A 1,334-nucleotide genomic window follows, 5' to 3' on the forward strand; every position below is an offset into this window, starting at 1 on the left:
TGATAAGATTTCAAATCATGTACGAATTTCACTGTATAGTGACATGTGATATTCTATCATGTTTCCGTTTTGAAAACATTAAACATTTCTGAACTTCCCTGATCAAAGTGGAAAATTAATAATAAAGTCATTTGATGAACTCAGATGCAACAAAGGACACGTACAACAATTAGAAGGGAGGATGTTTAGCCAAGAATGAATAAAAATAGGGCCTGGACCAGAACACTGCAGTCTAGAAGGTTAGGGGTTATTTACAGCTATGTTCACCCAGCAAGAGGAACAAGGCATACAGTCCATACAAAAATCATGTTCATGTAAGATAGAGAAAGCGGGACACCCCAAGAAGCCTTTTCCTTCTGTTCCCCAGCCAAGGACAGGGATGTATATGCTGGTAAACTTGAAGCTGAAATGCATGAGTCTGTAACAAATGAGACTGTGGTCCCAGAGCACTCATCTGCTCTAAAAATATATCTACACCTTTAGGTTTGATGGGTTGCATCTCTGAGTAGGTAAAAAGAATGTTACATCATTTATTGAGTATCTACTATGTGTCTGACAATTTTCCAGGTGCTTTTTGTACTGCTATCTTAATAAAATATAAGAAAAGTAAAACTCAAGGAGATTGAATTAATGTGAGTGAATGAATGAATAACTTTATGTGGACAGGCATTTGTTAGTGATTTGCTAGATGCAGCATTGTTATATACATTTCAATACATAAATGAATGACAAACAACTCCAGCCTTCAGGGAGTTCCCAATTTAGTGGGAGAGACAGCTATGTAAGTACATAATAATAGTGTAATTTTACATGTGCTGCTTTTATGGCTCAGAATTAAGATGGGAAATTTTTTACCCATGAGAGGCTGGGGATAACTTATTCCAGTTCCTGCAAACATTGAAATTTAAGACTTTATTTTATATTCAAAGAGAAAGTAAGATGTCATTTGACAACTGCCTTGTGGTCAAGAGGGAAGAGGGTCTTTATGACTCTCAGGTAGATAAGGGGAAGCTGGACCTTGTGTCATAAATAGGCAAATTCAGAAAGCTACAGAAAAGAATGTTGGTACTTGCCTTAGAAAGGAGTCATAGTGGTGTTTTTGCCTTGTATTTTTTTCAGGAATACATGAAGAATCTATCATTTTGGTGCAACTTTAACTCTCTAACTGTGAGTGCTATCTTCTTATTCAGTGACCCACTTCTCTGTCACTAGAGACATGAACCAGGAGCTGTGATAGTGTAGGGGATCAGAAAGTCAATATCATTCCCTTGTATGAGCTCTCCTAGCTCATCTTATCCATCTACTCATTCTAAGGATTAACAGCAAGCAAATCA

The sequence above is a fragment of the Eulemur rufifrons genome, chromosome 30, assembly GCF_041146395.1.
Source record: "Eulemur rufifrons isolate Redbay chromosome 30, OSU_ERuf_1, whole genome shotgun sequence".
Lineage (NCBI taxonomy): Eukaryota > Metazoa > Chordata > Mammalia > Primates > Lemuridae > Eulemur > Eulemur rufifrons.